Genomic DNA, 22,163 nt, shown 5'->3' on the forward strand with positions numbered 1-22,163 from the left:
AAGGCAGAAACCAGCGCTATCTTTGAGGCCTGGCACGTTGCAGCTGCCTACAGTCGCGTTTCAAGGAATTTACAATAAGAAATGGAAATACAATATTCATTCAATTAAAGGTCTGTAGGAAACATACTAGAAATTGTGAAACAGAGAAAACCTAGAAAATTGAACTGTATGTCACAGGAAAAAACCTATGACATACATAATAAAAATATTCTCTAGAAGAATCTCCTACACGCCATGTTCCTATAACTTTACTACCCATGCCAAACCCCTGAACAACTTTCACCATTCAGATCATGAAACAAATAGTGAAGCAGAGAGAAGTCTCTTGCTTTAGAGAGATGGAGTACATAAAGGTTTCCACTGTGTCACAGGAGACATACTTAGAAAGTGCTTACTATTTGGCATCTAATTCAGAGAAATTGGGGAGTGATAACAAAGAGGATGAAGAGATTGGAAATGGAGAGAAGGATGCTGGCCTTCTATCTTGGAATAAAAAAAACAAGAAATATGTGGACCTTTGAAAAGCTCAGTGATTCTTTGGTAGGAGTTGAGTGTTATCGCTGAAGAGTAACCATGATATGATCCTTGTACATAAGGGAATAAGGAACTGTGAGTCTCTCAGAAGCATCTGGACTTACCTTTTCTTATCAAAAGGTTTATATCATTCATTTCTTAACTCCAAAAGCCAAGTGTTGGGAAGGGCACAGTTTTTTTCCTGAGAGGTCATGACTTTTACTCTTTTTCTCAAGAAGAAAAGGTCCTAAAGAAGAAAGGAAAAACAAGTATTGTGTCCCTAATTCAAGGTAAACTCCTCCATGCTTTGGATAAATATAGTGCAGTTTGTCTGACACTGATATTTGCTAGAGAGAAGTGTTTCTAGTTGAGACTTCAATAACTCAGTCTTTCCACTAGTATTACTCTACCACTTCAGATTTCCAAATCAATATTTGTGATCACTTTGCAGGTTTTTTTTTCTATTATATCATTCATTTTTTTTTATATTTAAGCAAAATTTATTGCTTTTTAACTAGATGTTTCTATATATACATTTAAAATATTATTTCCTTTCCCAGTTCCCTACAAGTTCCATTTCTTCTTCCCTAATAAGCCTTTGTGCTGCATGACATTCCCTTGAACTGGGAGACAAACTAGGGAGGACAAGGGCTTCTCTTTACTATGTTGACCAAAAAGGCCAACCTCTGAAACATATGGATTTGTAGTCATAGGTCAGTCCATGTACTTTCTCTGTATATTGGTCTAGTAAAAAAAGCTCTGGTTCACTAACATCATTGTTCTTATGGGCTTTAAAGCAACTTCAACTCTTCTAATCCTTTCTCAAAATTTAACAAGAAGTCTGTTTTCAGGTTACTGGTGTGCTACCAGCATTCACTTCTTGTGTCTCTCAGTAAATATCTATATACAGTTCCTTGCAGAATGCACTTCCTATTTTCATTAATCTTATCTAGGTTTTTTTTCTTTTTTTTTTTTTTGTCTGATGTATACATATATACTTTTGGTGGCTCTTACACCAATGAAGTTAATTGGAATGTTAACATGGATTCTGACCAACTATGTCAAGAATATAGAATTCAAAAATGACAATTTCAAAGAGACACCCGCTGTTTTTATGAACGTATTGAAGTAGACTTTATTTTTTCTCTTTTATTCGGAGTTGGGGACCGAACCCAGGGACTTGTTCTTGCTAGGCAAGCATTCTCCATTGAGCTAAATCCCCAAACCTGAAGTAGACGTTTAACTGGTCCTTAAGTCAATCTTTTCCCTGCACATCATCCAGTATCTTACATTTACCTGAAGAAAGAATCATGGTAAATCATCCTAAACCCTGAAGTCTGGCCATGGGAACACTGGAAGCTAGATAGTGTAGTACTGATATCAAATGGGACAAGAAACAGAATTCAATAGTCCATGTTGTCCTTTGCTCTCCTGATGTCTGGTAATTTTTTGATAAAATAAGAATTTGGGAGATTACCATTTGAAGTAGGTACACAGAATTTACACTAATATACTTACTCTGTAGCTGGGCAACATTTGTGACCATATCATTCCAGAAAATGGTATTCGAAACAGAATTTTTGAGTACACTGAAAAATATTTATAAAGTCCAGTATCAAGGAATTTTCAATAAGTAATTGAAATACAATACTCAGTCAATTATATGACGGTAGGGAAAATACTGGCCATTGGGAAACTGAGAAAACCTAGAAAATTAAACTGTATGTCACAGGAATGTACCTGGGAATAAAAATATTATCTAGAAGAATCTCCTACACTCCATGTTCCTAAATTTTTTTCACCCATGCCAAGCCCCACAGCATGTAACCACTAGTGAATCAGAGAGAAGTCTCTAGGTTTAGAGAGAAGGAGCATATAAAGGAGTCACAGGAGACATACCTGGAAAGTGCAAACTTGAATCTTTTCAATGTAAGGAAAGAGTTCAGCACATAGGCCATGACAGTTTTCAGTGACATCATCATTAGGCCCACCCTGAAAACTCTCATGTTACTTGGAGAACACTAGCTTCTTCTGTGATGTCACAAGTGTTGTGACTGCAACTGCCTCTGAGATATTCTTTCAGTACCTTTAGGATTTACTAATTGGCCTCTACTTCAGAGCAAATTTGGGAGTGATAACAAAGAGAATGAAGAGAACAGGAATAGTTAGAAGAAGCTGGACTTCTGGCTTGGTATAAAAAAGAAGGAAGAAAGATGTGGTGCTTTGGAAAGCTCAGTGAGTCTTTTGTAGGTGTTAAGTGGTTTTGCTGAAGACATAGCCTTGATCTGAGTCTTCCACATAAGGGAATGAGGAGCTGGGAGACTCTCTAAAGCATCTGTACTTCTCCGTTCTCATATGGACTTCTCTGTTCTTATGGTTCCTTGAAGTCAGAGAGTTTATATCATTAATTTCTTTATACAAAAAGCCAAGTGTTGTGAAGTTCATAGTTATTTTCCTGAGATATCATGACCTTTAGTCTTTTTGTCAAGAAGGAAAGGTCCTAAGGAAGAAGGGAAAAATAAGTATTGTATCCCTAGCTCTGAGTAAACTCCTCCATGCTTTGGATACCTATAGTGCAGTTTGTGTCTGACACTGATATCTGGAATAGAGAAGTACTTGTAGTTGAGACATCATCATCTCAATCTTTCCACTAGTATTACTCTGAATAACACTTCAGATTTCTGTGTCAGCTTGAAATTTACTAGGCAGCTTTCTTTCTTTTATATCACTCTTTTTTATTTTTTAGCAAAATTTATTGATTTTTTATCAGGATGTTTCTATATTTACTTTTAAAATATTATTTCCTTTCCCAGTTTCCTGCCCACAATGCATTCACTTGAACTGGGAGACAAAGTAGGGAATACAAGGGCTTCTCTTTCCAATGTTGCCTAAAAAGACAATCTTCTGCCACATATGCATTTGGAGCCATAGGTTATTCCATGTACTTTCCTTGTATATCGGTCTTTTATGAGAAAGCTCTGGTTTACTGGCATTGTTGTTCTTCTTGGGTTGAAAGCACCTTCAGCTCTTCTAATACTGTCTCAAACTTTACCAACAAGAGGTCTGTTTTCAGTTCATTGGTTTGCTACTTGCATTCACTTCTGTATTTCACATGCTGTATCTGTTTCTTTCAGGAAGTATCTAAATCCAGGTCCTTGCAGAATGCACTTCTTTCATCAATCTTACCTAGTTTCTTGGCTGATGGATACAAATATAGTTTTGATGGCTCATACACCTATTTTGTCAAGGGGAATGTTCACATGGATTCTGCCCAACTGTGTCAAGAATGTAAAATTAAGAAATGGCAATTCAAATAGAGTCCCTCCTGTTTTTATGAACCTATTGAAGTAGACATTTATCTGGTCCTCAAGACATATTTCCTCCTGCACTTCATCCAGTATCTTAGGATTGGCCTGAACAAAGAATCATGGCAAAACATCCTAAACCATAAATTCTGGCCATGGGAACACTTGAAGCTAGATAGTGTAGTACTGACATCAAATGGGACTTGATAACCGAATTCAATAGTCCATGTTGTCCTTTGCTTTCCTGATGTCTAGTAATTTTTCGTTAAAATAAGGATTTGGCAGTTTATCATTTTAAGCAGGTATACAGTATTTACACTGTTATACTCACTCTATAGCTGGGCCCATGTTGTGACCAAAATCATTGCAGAAATTGGAATTGGAAAACAGAATTATTGAGTACACATTGAGGAATATTTACAAAATCCCCTATCAAGGAATTTACAATAAGAAATTGAAATACAATATTCATTCAACTACAGGTCTGTAGAGAAAATACTGGCCTTTGGGAAACAGAGAAATCTCAGAAAATTGAACTGTATGTCACAGTAATGAACCTGGGAATAAAACTATTATCTAGAATTATCTCCTGCACACCATGTTCCTAAATCTTTTCTACCCATGCCAATTCCCTGTCAAACTTTCTCCATTCAGAAAATGTAACCACTAGTGAAGCAGAGAGAAGTCTCTACTTTTAGAGTGATGTGTTAGAGTATAGGTTTTCACTGTGTCACAGGAGACATACCTGGAAACTGAAAACTTGTATATGGTCAATATAATGAAAGGTGTTCAGCAGGTAGGCCACGACAGTTCTCAGTGACATCATCATTAGGACCACCCTGAAAACTCTCTTGTAACCTGGTGAGTCATAGCTTCTTCTGTGATATCACAACTATTGTAGTGACAGCAACTGCCTCTCAGATATTCCTGCAGTACCTCTAGGGTTTATTAATATCCTCTAATTCATAGCAAATTGGGGTGTGATAACAAACAGATTGAAGAGATTATAAATGGGGAGAAGGAAGCTGGCTTTCTGTCTTGGTATAAAAAATAATGAAGAAATATGTGGTCCTTTGGAAAGCTCATTGAGTCCTTGGTATGTGGTGAGTGGTATCGCTGAAGAGATAGCCTTGATCTGAGTCTTCTATATAAGGGAATCAGGAGCTGGGGGAATCTCAGAAGCATCTGTACTTCCCTGTTCTTATAGTTCCTGAGGGATTATATCCTTCATCTCTTTATTCCAAAAGCCAAGTGTTGTGAAAGGCACAGTTGTTTTCCTGAGAGCTCATGACCTTTACTCTTTTTGTCAAGAAGAAAAGGTTCTAAGGAAGAAGGATAAAACAAGTATTGTGTCCCTAACTCAAGGTAATCTCCATCGTGCTTTGGAAACCTATAGTGCATTTTGTGTCTGACAGTGATATTTGGGAGAGAGACATGCTTCTCATTGAGACTTCATCATCTCAGTCTTTCCACTACTATTACTATGACTACGACTTCAGCTTTCCGAGTCAATAATTGTGATGACTTTGCAGCTTTATTTTCCTCTATATCTTCATTTTTTATATTTTAGCAAAATTAATTCCTTTTTAACTAGATGTTTCTCTCTCTATATATGTATATATATATATATATATATATATATATATATATATATTTTGAAAATACATTTTCCTTTCCCAATTTCCTGACGATAAGTTCCTGAACCCATTCCATTTCCTTTCTTCTCTATCCATCCTTTTTGCCTCATGACATTCCTTCCAACTGGGAGATAAAATATGGAAGAAACGTGCCTCTTTTTCCAATGTTGCCCAAAAAGGCCATCCTCAGCAACATATGCATTTGGAGCCATAGATCAGTCCATGTCCTTTTTTTGTATGTTGGTCTAGTAAGCAAAAGCTCTGATTCACTGTCATAGTTGTTCTTATGGGGTTGAAAGCACACTCAGCTCTTCTAATCCTTTTTCAAAATTTCACAACAAGAGGTACATTTTCAGGTCACTGGTTTGCTACCAGCATTCACTTTTGTATTTGACATGATATATCTGTGTCTCCCCCTAAATATTTATATCCAGTTCCTGGCAGAATGCATTTCGTACCTTCATCAATTTTATCTAGCTTTGTTGGCTGATGTATATATATATATATATATATATATATATATATATATATATATATATATATATATATATATATATATATATATATATATATATATGGTGAATCCTACACCTAAGTGGTTAAGTGGAAAGTTAACATGGATTCTGCCCAACTATGTCAAGAATGTAGAATTCACAAATGACAATTTCAAATAGACTCTCTTCTGTTATTATGAACCTATTGAAGTAGACATTTAACTGGTCCTGAAGACATATTTCTCCCTGCCCCTCGTCCATTATCTTACGTTTGGCCTTAAGAAAGAAACATGGTAAATCATCCTACCCTCACGTCTGATCATGCAAACACTGGAAACTGCATAGAGTATACAGGAATGACCTGTGAATAAAAATATTGTCTAGAAGAACTTCCTACACTCTGGACTTTCCTGTTCTTATGGTTCCTGGAAGACAGTGTGTTAATATCATTCATTCCTTTATTCCAAAAGTCAAGTGATGTGAAGGGCATATTTGTTTTCCTGAAAAATCATGACCTTTACCCTTTGTCAAGAAGAAAAGATCCTAAGGAAGAATGGAAAAAGAAGCATTGTGTGCTTAGGTCCGAGTAAACTGCATGCTTTGGATACCTATAGTGCAGTATGTGCTGACACTGATAATTGGAAGAAAGAAGTGCTTCTAGTTGAGACTTCATCATCTCAGACTTTCTACTAGTATTACTCTGACTACCACTTCAGATTTCTGAGTCAATATGTGTGATTACTTGTCACTTTCTTTTCTTTTATATCATTTTTTTATTTTTTAGCAAAATATATTGATTTTTTAAAATTGGATCTCTATATTTACATTTAAAATATTATTTCCTTTCCCAGCTTCCTGCCCATAAGATCCCTAACCGTTCCATTTCTTTCTTCTCTAAACAGCCTTTCTGCTGCTTGACCTTCCCTTAAACTGGGAGACAGACTAGGGCTGACTAAGGGCATCATCTCCATTTTTGTCCAAAAAGCTCATCCTCTCCCACATATGCATATGGAGCCATAGCACAGTCCATGTAAATTCTTTGTTTATTGGTCTGGTATGTGAAGACTCTTGTTCATTATCATTGTTGTTCTTATGGGGTTGAAAGCACCTTCAGCTCTTCTAATCCTTTTTCAATATTTACCTACAAGAGTTCCGTTTTCAGTTCAATGGTTTGCTATTAGCATTCACTTCTTTATTTGACATGCTGTATTTGTGTCTCTCAGTAAATATCTATATCCAGTTCCTGGAAGAATGCACTTCTTACCTTTATCAATCTTATCTAGTTTTGGTTGCTGATGTTTAAATATAATTTGGTGGCTTCTACACTTATGTTGTTAAGTGGAAAGTTAACATGGATTCTCCCCAACAATGTCAAGAATGTAGAAGTCACAAATGACAATGCAAATAGACTCCCTCCTCTTTTTATGAACTTATTGAAATATACATTTAACTGGTCCTCAAGCCATTTTTCTCCACTGCCCATCATCTGGTAGATTACGTTTGCTCTTAAGAAAGAATCATGGTAAAACATCCTAAACACTCAAGTCTGGCCATGTGAACACTGGAAGATAGATCGGGTAGTACTGACATCAAATGGGAATAGAGAAGCAAATTCAATAGTCCATGTTGTCCTTTGCTTTCCTGATGTCTGGTAATTTTTCGATAAAATAAGGATTTGGGAATTCATCATTCATCATTTGAAATAGGTCACAGAATTTACACTGTTATACTCACTCTATACCTGGGCCACCTTTGTGACCTAAATCATTTCAGAAAATTTAATTGAAAAACAGATTTTTTGATTACACATTGAGGAACATTTACAAAGTCCCCTATCAAGGAATTTACAGTAAGAAATTGAAATACAATATTCATTCAATTAAAGGTCTGTAGAGAAAATACTGGCCTTTGGGAAAGAGTGAAAACCCAGAAAATTGAACTGTATGTCTCAGGAATCAACCTGGGAATAAAAATATTATCTAGAAGAATCTCTTACAATCCATGTTCCTAAATCTTTTCTACACATGCCAAACCCCTGTCTAACTTTCTGCATTCAGAGCATGTAACCACTAGTGAAGCAGAGAGAAGACTCTACTTTAGAGTGATGTAGTAAGTACAGGTTTCCACTGTGTTACAGGAGACATACCTGGTAAGGGCACGCTCGAATCTGGTCAATGAAGGAAAACTGTTCAGCAGGTAGACCATGGCAGTTCTCAGTGACATTTCATTAGGATCTCCCTGAAAACTCTCTTATAACCTGGTGAACCATAGCTCCTTCTGTTGTCATGAAAGCAAATGCCTCTCAGATTTTCCTTCACTACCTGTAGAGTTTAGTAATTGGCCTCTAATTCTGTAGAATTTGGGAGTGAGAACAAAGAGGTTGAAGAGATATGAAATGGGGAGAAGGAAGCTGGCCTTCTGTCTTGGTATAAAAACAAGGAAGAAATATGTGGTCCTTGGGAAAGCTTAGTGTGTCCTTGTTAGGTGTTTAGTGGTATCTCTGAAGATATAGGCTTTATCTGTGCCTTCCACATAAGGGAATCAGTAGCTGGGAGCCTCTCAAAAGCATCAGGACTTCCCTGTTCTTATGCTTCCTGGAAGTCTGAGAATTTATATCATTCATTTCTTTATTCCAAAATTCAAGTGTTGTGAAGGGCACAGTTGTATCCTTGACATGTCATGGACTTTATACTTTTTGTCAGAAAGAGAATGTTACTAAGAAAGATGGAATGGACAAGTATTGTGTCCTCATCTCAGAGTAAACTCTTCTATGTTTTGGATTCCTATATTGCAGTTTCTGTATGACACTTCTATCTGGGAGATCACAGTGCTCTAGTTCAGACCTCATCATCTCAGTCTTTCCTCTAGTATTACTCTGACTATCATTTTAGATATCCAAGTCAATAGTTATGATTATTTGGCAGTTTTCTTTTATATCGTTCATTGTTTAGCAAATTTTATTTCTTTTCTAAACTGGATGTTTCTATATTTAAATTTAAAATGTTATTTCCTTTCTCAGTTACCTGCCCATAACATCCCTAACTAGCCCCCCTCCCCTTCTTCTATAACCCTCTTTACTACCCCTTGACATTACCTTGAACTTGGAGTCAAACCTAGGGAGGACCAAGGACTTCTCCTTCCATTGGTGCTCACCAAGTCCATCCTTATCCACATATGCAGTTGTATACATAGCTCTGTCCATGTACATTCTTTGAATATTGGTCTAGTTTCAGAAAGCTGTGGTTCATTGGCATTGTTGTTCTTATGGTGTTAAAGCCCCTTCAGCTCTTGTATCTTTCCTCAAAATCTACCAACAAGAAGTCCATTTTCAGTTCACTGGTTTGTCACTAGCATTCACTTCTGTATTTGGCATAATCTAGCTGTGTGTCTCAGGAAATATCTATATATGATTCTTCGCAGAATGCACTTCCTATCTTCATCAATTTTGTCTAGTTTTGGTGGCTGATGTATACATAATTACTTTTGCTGGCTCTTATAGCTTTCAGTTTAGCTGGAATTTTAACATGGATTCTGCGCATCTAGGTCGAGACTCTAGAATCCACAAATGGCAACGCCAAATAGACTCCATACTGTTCTTTTGAATCTACTGAAATTGAGGCTTCACTGGTCCTCAAGTCATTCCTCTCCCTACCCAGCCTCCTATATCTTATGTTTGGCCTTAATAACAAATCATGGAAAAATATCCAAAACCCTCAAGTATGGCAATGAAACACAGGAAGGTAGATATTGCAGATCTGATATCAAATGAGACTAGAGAACCAAATCCTATAGTCCATGTGGTACTTTCCTTTATTGGTGTCTGGTAATATTTGGATACAATAATTATATGGGAGTGTGTCATTTGAAGTACGTACACAGTATTACACTAGTATACTTACTCTATAGTTGGGCCCACTTTGTTGCCAAAATCATTGCAGAAAATTGATTGGAAAACAGAATTTTTGAGTACACTTTCAGGAATATTATAAAGTCCCCTATCATTGAATGTACAATAAGAAAACATAATATAACATTCATTCAACTAAAGGAGTATAAGAAAAATCCTAGTATTTGGAAAACAGAGATAACTGAGAAAATTGAACTGTAGGCCATAGGAATGGACCTGGGAAAAATTATTATCCAGAAGAATCTCCTCCACTCCAGGTTCCTAAATCTTGTCCACCTATGCCAAGCCCCTTACTATGACTCTCCATTCAGAGCACGTAACCAATAATGAAGCCAGGAGAATTCCATATATATATATATACATACATACACTATATCTATATACACTATATCTGTATATAGTATATCTATATATCTGGTTCCTGGCAGCATGCACTTCTTAGCTTCAACAATCTTTCTAGTTTTGGTGGCAGATATGTTTATCTATCTGTATCTTTATCTGTATCTGTATCTGTATCTGTATCTGTATCTGTATCTGTATCTGTATCTGTATCTGTATCTGTATCTGTATCTATCCATCTATATCTATCTGTATCTATATCTATCTATCTATCTATCTATCTATCTATCTATCTATCTATCTCTATCTATCTATCTATGTCTATGTCTATGTCTATGTCTAAATCTATCTATCTATCTATCTATATCTATATATATCTATCTATCTATGTCTATGTCTATGTCTATATCTATCTATCTATCTATCTATCTATCTATCTCTCTCTCTCTCTCTCTCTCTCTATATATATATATATATATATATATATATATATATATATATATATATATATATATGGCTCCTTCAGCAATGATGTTAGATATGGATTTGAACAAATAGGTCAAGAATGTAGAATTCACAAATACCAAATAGATTTCCTCCTGTTCTTATGAATCTATTGAGGTTGAGGTTTCCCTAGACCTAAAGCCATTCCTCTCCTTGCACTTCCTCCGGAATTTTGTTTTCCTTGAAGAAAGAATCCAAACATCCAAAACCTGCAAGTCTAGCACTGGGAAAACAAAAAGTTAGATATTCCAGAACTGAAACTTAATCAGACTTGAGAACCGCATTCTGTACTCCATGTTGTCCTTTGCTATACTGATATCTGGTAATTTTTGGATAAAATAAGGATTTTTGAGTTTATCATTTGAAGTAGGTACACAATATATACACTGTTATATTCACTCTATATGTGGGTCCCCTTTGCTTCCGAAATCATTGCAAAAAATTTAATTCATTAACAGAATTTTTGAGTATACACTCAGGAATATACATAAAGTCCCCTATCAAGGAATGTACAATAAGAAAGTGAAATACAGTGTTGGGGATTTAGGTCAGTGTTAGAGCGCTTGCCTAGCAAGCTCAAGGCCCTGCTTTCAGTCCCCAGCTCCAATAAGAAGATAAAAAGTAAATGTAATAGAATATTCACTTAATTAAATATCTGTATGGAAAATACTGGCCATTGGGACACAGAGAAAACCTAAGAAATTGAACTTTATGTCACAGGAATGGACCTGGAAATATATTTATTATGCAGATGAATCTCCTCCACTCCATGTTCCTAGATCTTTTCTACCAATTGCAAGCCCCTGACTAACTTTCTCCATTCATTGCAGGCAACCACTAATGAAGCACAAAGAACTCTCTAATTTTAGAGTGATGTAGTAAGGAAAGGTTTCCACAGCGTTACAGGAGACTATCCTTGAAAGAGCACCGCCAAATCCTGTCAATGTAAAGTTAGCTTTTTAGCAGGTAAGTCATTGCAGTTCTCAGTGACATTATCATTTGTCCCTCCCTGAAAAAATCTCTTGTATCCTGGAAAGCCATGGTTTCTTCTGTGATGTCACAAGTGCTGTTGTGTATGCATCTGCATCTCTGATATTCCTTCAGTACCTCTAGGGTTTACTAATTGGCCTATAGTTCAGAGTAAACAGCCTTTAGGAAGGTGACCAAACAGGATGAAGAGGTCAGAGATGGGGATAAGGAAGCTGGCCTTCTGTCTTGGTATATAAAAAAGGAAGAAATACTTGGGCCATGGGAAATATACATGAGTCCTGGGTAGGGGCTGTGTGGGTTAGCTGAAGAGACAGCCTGGATCTTAGTCTTCCACATATGCAAATCTGGAGCTGGGATTCTCTCAGAATTATCTGGTCTTCCCTGCTTGTTATGGTTCTGGGAATCTGAGAGTTTATATCACTAATTTCTTTATCCCAAAAGCCAAATGTTGGGAAGGGCTCTGTTTTCCTGAGAGCTCATTAATTTTATTCTTTTTGACAAGTAGAAACACATCCTAAGGAAGAAGGGAAAGGTCATTATTGTATCTTCAGCTCAGTGTAAACTCCTCCATGCTGTGGATTCCTACAGTGTACATGTTGTGTCTGACACTGATATATGGGAGAGAAAATGCTTCTAGTTGAGAATTCGTCATCTCTGTCTTTCAACTAGTATTACTCTGTCTCCCATTCATTGACAGTGACTCTTTATATTTCTTAGTTATTAGCGGTGATTAACAGGCAGTTTTCTTTTCTATAATTTCATTTATTTTGAACATATTTTTTGCTTCTTTAATTGGATACTTCTATATTATCTTTTCCAGTTTCCTGTCCATAAGATCTCTAAGCAGTCCCCATCCAATTCCTATAAAACCACCCTTACCGCCCCTTGACATTCCCATAAACTGGGAGCTAAACCTAGTGAGGAAACCAAAGGGCTTCTCCTTCCATTGGTGCCCAAAAAGGCCATCCTCTGCTACATATTCAGTTGGAGCCTTAGGTCTGTCCATATACATTGTTTGAATATTGGTTTAGTACCTGAAATCTCTGGTTACTTGGCATTGTTGTTCTTGTGGTGTTTAATGCCCCTTCAGCTCTTGTAATCATTTCTCAAAATCTACCAGCAAGAGGTCCGTTCTCAGTTCACTGGCTTGCCACTAGCTTTCATTTCTGTATTGGACCTGCTCTAGCTGTGTCTCTCAGGAAAGTTCTATATCCTGTTCCTGGAGGCATGCACTTCTTAGCTTCAACAGTCTTATCTAGTTTGGTGGCATATATATATATATATATATATATATATATATATATATATATATATATATATATATATATATATAGTGGCTCATACAGCCTTGAGATTAGGTGGAATTTTAACATGGATTCTTTGGAACTACCTCAATTATTTAGAATCTACAAATGAAAATACCAAATAGACTTCCTCCTGTTCTTATGAAACTAGTGATGTTGAGGTTTCCCTGGACCTCAAGTCATTGCTCTCCCTGCACAACCTCCTGAATTTTATATTTTATCTGAAGAAAGAACCATAGTAAAACATCCAAAAACCTGAAGCCTGACACTGGGAACACAGGAAGGTATATATTAGAGAACTGACATCTAAAGGTATTACAGAACCTCATTCTCTTGTCCATGTTGTACTTTGTTTTACTGATGTCTCATAATTTTTGGATAAAATAAAGATTTGTTTACCATCTGAAGTAGGTACGGAGTATTTTCACTGATATATTCACTCTATAGCTGGGCCTCTTTGTTGCCGAAAACACTGCTCTGCCACAAACATTCACTTCTGTATTTGGCATGCTATAGCTGTGTATGTCATGAAAGACCTATATTGGTTCCTAGCAGCCTGCCCTTATTAGGTTCATCAATATTATCTAATTTTGGTGGCTGATATATCCATCTGTCCTTCAATCTATCTATCTATCTATCTATCTATCTATCTATCTATCTATCTATCTATCTACTTATCTATGTATCTATCTATCTCTGTATATGTATCTATCTATATCTATATCTACATCTATCTATAACTATATATTTCTATATCTATATCATCTATATCTATCTATATCTATTTATATCTGTATCTATATTTATATATTTTTGTATCTATCCTATTTTATCTCTCTCTCTCTCTCTCTCTATATATATATATATATATATATATATATAGAGAGAGAGAGAGAGAGAGAGAATATATATATATATATATATATATATATATATATATATATATATATATATATAGGCGCCTACTGCTATGAGGGTAGGTGGAATTTTAACATGGATTCTTTGCAAGTAGGGCAAAAATGAGGAGTCCACAAATGATAATGCCAAATAGACTCCCCATTGTTCTTATTAACCTTTTGAAGTTGAGGTTTCACAGGACATCAAGCTATTCCTCTCACTGCCCATCCTCCTGAACCTTATGTTTGTCCTGAAGAAAGAATCATGATAAACATGCAAATCCCTCAATTCTGTGCCTGGAAACACAGGAAGGTAGATATTAGAGAATTGTTATCTAATGGGACTACAGAACCACATTCTATAGTCCATGTTTTACTTTGCTTTACAGATCTCTGGTAATTTTTGGATTAAAAAAAAGGATTTGGTAGTTTATAATTTGCAGTAACTACAGAGTATTTACACTGTTATATTCACTCTTTGCCTTGGCCTTCATTCTTGTCAAAATCATTACAAGAATATTGAATTCGAAAACAGAATTTTTGAGTACACATTCAGGAATATATATATTCCCTATGTGCCCTATCAAGGAATTTACAGTAAGAAAATGAAATACAATATCCACTCAATAATAGGGCTGTAGGGAAAATCCTTTCCTTTGGGAAATAGAGAAAACCTAGGAAATTGAACTGAATGTAACAAGAATGGACTTTGGATTTGAATTATTATCCAGAAGAATCTCCTCCCTTCCATGATCCTAGATCTTTTCTACCCATGACAAGCCTCTGAATAAGTTTCTCCATTCAAAGCATGTAACCACTAATGATGCTAAAAGAAGTCTCTATTTTAGAGAGATGAATACATAAAGGTTTCCACTGTTTCACAGGAGACACTCCTTGAAGGGGCACCCTCAAGTCTGGCCATTAAAGAAAGAAGTTCAGCAGGTAGGCAATGGCAGTTCACAGTGACATCACCATTTGGCCCTCCCTGAAAAATCTCTTGTACCCTGGAGTGCACTAGATTCTTCTGTAATGTCACAAGTGTTGTCATCACAGCCTGGCCTAAGGGTTATTCCTTCTGTAACTCTAGGTTTATTAATTAGCCTCTCATTCAATGTAAACAGTCATTTGGGAGGGAGAAAAAAAGGATGAAGAGATCCGAGAAGGGGAGAAGGCAGCTGGCCTTCTGTTTTCGTAAAACAAAAAATGAAGAAATATGCCATCCGTGGGAACATTCAGAGAGTCCTGGGTAGGGGCTGAGTGGATTTGCTGAAGAGAAGCCTTGATCTTATCCTTCACGTATCTGAAACAGGAGCTGGGAGCCTCTGAGAAGAATCTGGACTTCCCTGTTGTTATGATACCAGGAAGTCAGAGCGTTTATATCATTTATTTATTATTCCAAAAGCCAGGTGTTGGGAAGTGTACAGTTGTTTTCCTGAGAGCTCACGCCTTTACTTTTTTTGCCCAGAAGAAAATAGTCCTAAGGAAGGAGCTAAAGACAAATATTGTGTCCTCTGCTCAGAGGAAATTCCCCCATGCTTTGCATTCCTATAGAGCAGATTGAGTCTGACACTGATATCGTGCTTCTAGTTGAGACTTCATGATCTCAGTCTTTCCACTAGTATTACTCTGACTCCCATTCCCTGAAGGTGACCCTTTAGATTTCTGAGACAATTGGTGACATTAACTTGCAGTTTTCCTTTCTTTTATTTCTTTCATTTTTCTTTATTTTTTACTAAATTTTATTGCTTTTTTTAACTGAATGTTTCTACATTTACATTTCAAATGTTTTTTTTTCTTTCCCAGTTTCCTTTCTGTAAGACTCCTAACCTGTCCCCCTACCCTTCTTGTATAACCTCCCTTACTGCACCTTGACATTCCCTTGAACGGGGAGTCAAACCTAGTTTGGTAAAACGGCTTCTCCTTATTTTGGTGCCGAACAAGGCCATTCTCTGCTACATATGCAGTTGGAGTCATTGGTCTATCCATGTACAGTCTTCGAATATTTGTTTAGTACCAGAAAGCTCTGGTTTGTTGGCACAGTTGTTCTTATTTAGTTGTAAGCACCTTCATCTTTTGTTATCATTTCACAAAATCCACCAACATGAGGTAAGTTTACAGTTCACTGGTTTGCCACTAGGATTCACTTCTGTATTTGACATGATCTAGCTGTGTCTCTCAGGAAAATTCTATATCTTGTTGCTGGCAGTGTGCAATTCTTAGCTTCTTCAATCTTATCTATTTTTGGTGTCTGATTATACACACACACACACACACACACACACACACACACCCACACACACACACACACTTCACACTTTTGGTGGCTCCAACAGGTATGATGTTAGGTGGAATTTTAACATGGATCCTGGGAAACTAGGTCAAGAATGTAGAATACACAAATGACAATGCCAAATAGACTCTCTCCTGTTCTTATGAAACTATTGAAGTTGAATTTTCACTAGACCTCATGCCATTCCTCTTACCGCCCATCCTCCTGAATCTTATGTTTGGCCTGAAGAAAGATCATGGTAAAACATCCAATACCGTCAAGTCTGGCTGTGAGAACACAGGAAGGTAGATATTAGAAACTGATATCAAATGGGACTACAGTACTGCATTCCATAGTCTATGTTGTCCTCTGCTTTACTGATGTTGGTAATTTTAGGGAAAAATAAGGATTTGGGAGTTTATCATTTGAAGAGAGTACACAATATTTACACTGTTATATTCACTCTAAAGGTGGCCCCCTTTATTGCCAAAATCATTGCAAAATAATGAATTGAAAATCAGAATTTTTAAGTTCACATTCAGGAATATATATAAAGTCCTATACCAAGGAATTACAATAAGTAAATATAGTCCAATTTTCATTCAATTAAAGGTCTGCACAGAAAATACTGACCTTTGGGAAACAGAAAACCTAGCAAATTGAACTGTATGTCTCAGGAATGTACCTTGGAAAGAATTATTATCCAGAACAATCTCCTCCTCTCCATGTTCCTAGATCTTTTCTACCTATGCCAAGCCCCTGAGTAACTTTCTCCATTCAGAGCATGTAACCACTAATGAAGAAAAGAGAAGTCTCTACCTTTAGAGAGTTGTAGTATGTAAAGATTTCCACTGGGTCACAGAAGACACACCTGTAAAGGGCACCCTCGAATCTGGTCAATATAAGGAAAGCTGTTTCCCATGTAGGCAATTACAGTTCTCAGTGACATTATCATTAGGCCCTGCCTCAAAAATCTCTTGTATCCTGGAGAGCCCTAGCTTCTTCTGTGATGTCAAAAGTCTTGTTGTGTCTGCAACTGCCTCAACGATATTCTTTCAGTACATCTAGGGCTTACTAATTTGCGTCCAATTCAGAGTAAACAGCCATTTGAGAAAGAGAACAAAGAGGATGAAGAGATCAGATATGGGGAGAAGCAAGCTGGCCTTCTGTCTTGGTATAAAAAGAGGAAAAAATATGTCGACAATGGGCAAGCTCAGTGATTCCTGGGTAGGAGTTGAGTGGGTTTGCTGAAGAAATACCCTTCATTGAGCCTTCCTCATATGGGAATCAGGAGCTTGTTATGGTTCCTGGAAGTCAGAGTGTTTATATCAATATTTTCTTTATTCCAAAAGCCTGGTTTGGGGAAGGGCACAGTTGTTTTCCTGAGAGCTAATGGCTTTATTCCTTTTGGCTCATGTTTGTAAAGATTTTAGTCCTTGATAACTTGAACCCTTCAGGTCTGTAGGAAGTCACATCCCTTTTGAAACAGTGTTAGAGTCAGTTGCTCACTGTTACTATTAGTAACACAACTCGCTGGGGACAGCACACATGACATCTTTACCTTTGGCCAACGCTTGGTTTCCAAACAACATCCTTCATATTTTATCATTTACACATACAAGAAATCTTTTTACTGTGTCTTCATATTCTTTGAATTTTATCACTCTTCACTCCTGCCATTATTACTATATTTGTTTCCACATTTGTTTCTTATTTACCGTATGACAGTGTGCATCTACCGTGAGCTTTTTCTAACCACAAGTCTGTGCAAGGTGGTTTTTCTTCTGTTCCCCTTTCTTCATCCTCTCCCCCTCCATAGTAAACAGTATGTTTAAGGATGTTGCACCTTAGTTGTTGGTTACTTCCAATCTTTTCTTAATCCCCATGTTCATTCAGCTGAATTCATTTGTCTTTGAACACATCTGTTGCTTAGGGAGCTCTTTCCCAGAGTGTCTCTTTGCCTTTTCTTTCCTTCATTTAGATTTCTGTTTAATGCTGTGTTTTTAGTGAGGCACTCTGAGATCACACTACACTAAAATGTTCTCTCTATTTTTTCTATCCCTTTAGCCCATATTAGTTTTTTCAGATGCTTGTGATATGACAGTGCACCACATACTCCTGCCTCTACTTCCCACTAATATGTAAGAAATAGTTGGACTTCTTCACAAACACCTTTATGCCTGGACTGTTTTCTCTAAGCGCTAAAATACTGCATGCAGCATAAGAGGAGTTTAGTAACATTTGGTGAGGTCTGAATGGATTGAAGAGAAAACCAGTTGAAATTAAATGATCTACAGAAGTTTACTATTTCTTGGATGCTTTTTATTAAGAATTGTCATTTTATATCATAAAGTTATAAGCCTAGTTGCAAGGAATTTTACATGAACTTACCTATTGACTGTATATTTTCTTTGTATTATTAGAGTTCTGTAGCTAGTAGGACAGGTCAACCATTACAACCAAAACTTCAAGGTTCTCCTTCCTACTAGTTGATAAAAAGTATTATGCACCCAACACATACTATTTAATATTGCTGAGAGTTATGATAATTTTGTAACCTGTTTCTGTGCATATAGGGTAATTACAGTTTACATGTCTAGGATACATGAAACGTCTACAGTACACATGACCAACCAAATTACCAGGCTACTATGGAAAGAGCATTACTCTGCCTGACTGTCAGGTCCAGCTCCACCATTGGTGGGTTGTTGTTTTGGTCATATGGACAAAACTTCATTTCTACAGAAGTTTCCTCATCTATTCAATGAACTTAGTACCTTAAATTTACAGGAGTACTATAAATTTATTTTTATTTGTTCATCTATAAGTAACTTAAAACCTGACGTGTTTGTATTTTCCATAAATGTATATGTGACCCCCTGCACAGGTAGAATATCAGAGGACCATGGCAGGCATTGTTTCATCTTGTATTGAGGCAGGGTTTCTTTTGTTTACCTTGGCTCTGCCAGACAAGCTGGCCTATCAGCGTCTAAGATTCTCCTATCTCACCCTGCCATCCAGTTGCTGGAGCACAGGGATTATAGATTCATGTTATAAAATCTTGCTTTTTATGTGGATTCCTTGCACTCAAACTCAGATACTCACCCTTGCACCTCAAGCTCTCTGCTCACTGTGCTATCCCCCCAGTAAACCTACAAGTCACCTTTATGTGTCTAGTAACTGCCCTTGACCCCCATGTGTCTTCAGCCAAAAAAGTGTTTGGGGGTGCCGAGGAAGGGGAGGGTTCTGTAGCTCAGTAGCAGAATGGTTGCCTGTCTCAAATCGACTCCTGAGTTCAGTCCCCAGTACTGAAAAACCAGGAGAAGTTAAACCTTAAGAGTTGAAATAAGTCATGGAAGAAGTAAGTCAGGGAAAGATTTCTTTCTTTTCAAGTGAATTAAAGGAAAAGATGGGTTTTTTTTAACATAGTTGACAAACTGAGTTTTTAGTAAACATAGACAGTATTACCGAGTTTTCTATTAATGCATGCAATTTATATATCTAATATTGTTCATTACACTCTAACATCAGAACCACATTTTGTTTGATTTTTGTGTGCATTGCTGAGGGGGAGGGTAAACAGATAAGTCCAGCTGTCTGTCTTTATTTATCTCCCTAAGGTACTGAGAATATAGCAGTGTTGAGAGTCAGAGGGAAACACAGCAGCTGTAATGCATATACAAGCATGATTCTTTACTTTGAGCATTCACATAAAAAAAAAATCTCCTTATCTGAAATCATTTATTTGACTTTTAAGTTGTGTTAGGATTTTAGTCAACCACTTGCCAATACATTTACCACTTACACTTAAAGAATTCTGCAGTTATATCTCAACGTTAATATGTGTTGGTCGCTGCATCATAACGGCTCGAGCGCCAGCAACTTGTCCTCATATAAATGCTCAGGATGCCATTATAGGTGCTGGTGGTCCAAGTACTGATTGCTTAGAATCAGGTCGGATGCCTTGAGAAAGAACATCCTGATCAATTCAGAAGTCGTGACCTTCTTCTGGCACTTTACCCATGCTTAGGTGACACCAAGTTCATTTAGTTAGGAAGTTTGCATTAATAACAAAGATCTAATGTAGAGAGATCTAGCATGTACTCAAAAAGATAATGATAAATTGGGTGTGGCAGGCCACCACTCCCCTGTAATCCCAGCACTGAGGAGGGTGAAGCCATAGGATGGTCGGTCATCCTGGGGTGCATAAATGAAATCCTGTCCCCAGAACAAAAACTACTGGAGAGCAGCAATAAAAAACAATAATGAGCCATAAGCTTTCCCTGATTATGAGGAGGCCATAGACCGTGTGGTCTGGGTGTATGTTTATAGTAACTTGCCACTTAACAAAGCTGTCTCAGTACTCGTGATATTTCTACGTTTTCCTATGTTTAAAGTCATTGAACAAAGCAGATGTTTTTCTTCCTTTTACTCATAGATTCTTTTCCTATAGTTTTATTACACTTGAAAAAAGTACAAAATTATTTTAGTTGGTTCTAGGATATTCAGAAATCTCAAAAACCATTGCCCAGTAGCCCACCTCACCTTTTCCCGGTTTCTCAGCCACGAAAGAGTTTGACCAAGTAGTGTCTGCATAGAAGAGAGTGACTGTGAACCCACGGGTTACGGTTTTAGGGATACGCTGATGGTTAGTTGTACTGTGTGACTAAATGGTACAAACAGTTAATTTATTTGAATTGTGATATTGTTTTCCTTCTTCTTTGAAATCTTCACAGAACCAGAATTTTACCACAGATATACTTTCGGAGTGTGAGCCACTGTTCAGTGCTTTCCTGCTTGGCTTGCTTCATCCAGTGCCTGTGCTGGTACTGTGACACAAGAAGAGCCTCTTGTCATCCATTAAATGCTGCCTGGCAAATCCTCTACGACTTTCTTCACCAGGACATTTCCAGCCCTTTACAGCTCTCACAAAGTTAGGCTGAGGTCTCCCATCTAAGCCCTTACTACTGCAATCTGTTGCCCTGGACTCTGCCATCCCTGCTGCTGGTTCTGCTGAGGCTCCAGAACCTGGTCAACTCAGATTAGCCTTGAATACAGTTTTAATCTCATTACAATTAGCAGTTTTTATCAGTAAGACTTGCAGTCAGTTGGTAAGACTTGAGATCCTATTTCAATCCTGTCTGTTGCTCAGTGGCTTTAACTTATGAGTGCCTTGGGTTTTAATTCAGTGGTTTAGAGTGTTTTTTTGTTTTTGAAGTTTTTTTTTTTTCTTGTTTTTTCTTGGGGGTGCTGGGGAGGTTGAAATTTCCTTGTTTATTAATGAGGTTAAGAAATGGTTAGGTGCACAAGAATCCCTCTCTCAACCAAGTATATTTTTAATCATTTTCTTTGACGAACTTGTAAGGATTGTCTACAGCCCACTTAACTGCAAATTGAGTTCTCTCATCGCTCCACTTTCTCATCTCCATGGCATTCTGCTATGACTTGCTACTGCTCTTCTGTTGGAAGTAGGAAAAAAAAGCTTTTAAGTTCAGAACCACATACAGACACACCTTTTTGAATTTTTAACATTTTCCCAAGAACTGTTAATCAGTGATTTCCCATCCTTGCACTAAAACACATTCCTTCTTTGTATGTTGAGAAAAGGGCATCAGCCCACACCTTACACAGTGCAAAGAGCTGAGACTCATGCAGATTAGTAACGTGCTTTTTAAATACTCACGTAAATTGTTCTCAGTAACCTTTTCTGTGTGGCTCTACTGGGAGATATATTCTGAAGTGCGAAACTGTTGGTCTAACATGTATCTGACGCCATGTCAGATGAGGGCACTGTTAGTACCGTGATATTGGTGTCCCTGAACATTCACAGTATGACATAGGGTCCGTGCTAGAATAGTATTGATCAATGTAGCCATTCTTTTTTTTTTTTTTTTTTTTTTTGCTCCTTTTTTCGGAGGTGGGGATCGAAATCAGGGCCTTGCGCTTCCTAGGCAAGCGCTCTAACCACTGAGCTAAATCCCCTACTCCTAAATGTAACAATTCCT

At 37.1% G+C, this 22,163-nt stretch overlaps 1 long non-coding RNA gene across 1 annotated transcript; it reads left to right on the top strand.

Moving 5' to 3' along the window:
• The first annotated feature begins 2,573 nt into the window (after positions 1-2,573).
• On the top strand, positions 2,574-21,647 carry LOC108353341 (uncharacterized). Its single transcript, XR_010061667.1, has 4 exons — positions 2,574-2,748; positions 11,530-11,665; positions 14,774-14,831; positions 20,895-21,647. It is a non-coding gene; the product is annotated as an uncharacterized LOC108353341 (long non-coding RNA).
• The last annotated feature ends 516 nt before the right edge of the window (positions 21,648-22,163 follow it).

Source organism: Rattus norvegicus, chromosome Y (assembly GCF_036323735.1).
Source record: "Rattus norvegicus strain BN/NHsdMcwi chromosome Y, GRCr8, whole genome shotgun sequence".
Lineage (NCBI taxonomy): Eukaryota > Metazoa > Chordata > Mammalia > Rodentia > Muridae > Rattus > Rattus norvegicus.